This window comes from Tachypleus tridentatus, chromosome 10, assembly GCF_004210375.1.
Source record: "Tachypleus tridentatus isolate NWPU-2018 chromosome 10, ASM421037v1, whole genome shotgun sequence".
In the NCBI taxonomy this organism is placed as follows: domain Eukaryota; kingdom Metazoa; phylum Arthropoda; class Merostomata; order Xiphosura; family Limulidae; genus Tachypleus; species Tachypleus tridentatus.
This window is the reverse complement of record NC_134834.1, coordinates 135,151,266-135,151,833: the sequence shown is the minus strand read 5'-3', so window position 1 is coordinate 135,151,833 and position 568 is coordinate 135,151,266.

Here is a 568-nt window from a genome sequence, read left to right as displayed (position 1 = left end):
CTAACTTAATTTTATAGGAAAATATTAGAAAATTTCTCAATCTCCTCTAGTAGGAGAAATGTTTTCTAGGTTTTCAATCTTCACTAATTTATTTTCCACTCTTCTGAAAATTAGCCTTAAAATTAAATTATATGTTATTATTTAAATGTATTTCAGACAAAGTACAAATTTTATACCATTCAAATTTATTTGTTTAATGAATCACAAACAACAAAATCAGACCCACTTGCCACACCCCCTATAATATCGTCTCTTTTACAAATTGCCAGCAGTTTTCTCATATATTTTGAAGTATATTATTTATGACCAATAGAAAACCAGTTTTAATTTAATAAATTACATATTATATTGTTTTCAGTATAACAAAGGGTCTACTTCTTTATTCAGTTTCTAATTTGCTTTTACGGAAATCATACTGACTAGCTTTGCTGGATATTTAAAGGCTCTTATTTTATAGTTAGATTGCTGACAAAAAAATTATAATAGATATAGGACATTGTTGACTTTTTCTTGTTATTATTCAATGTTCTTAAGAGCATTATATAACAACAAGTATTTAATTATTAAA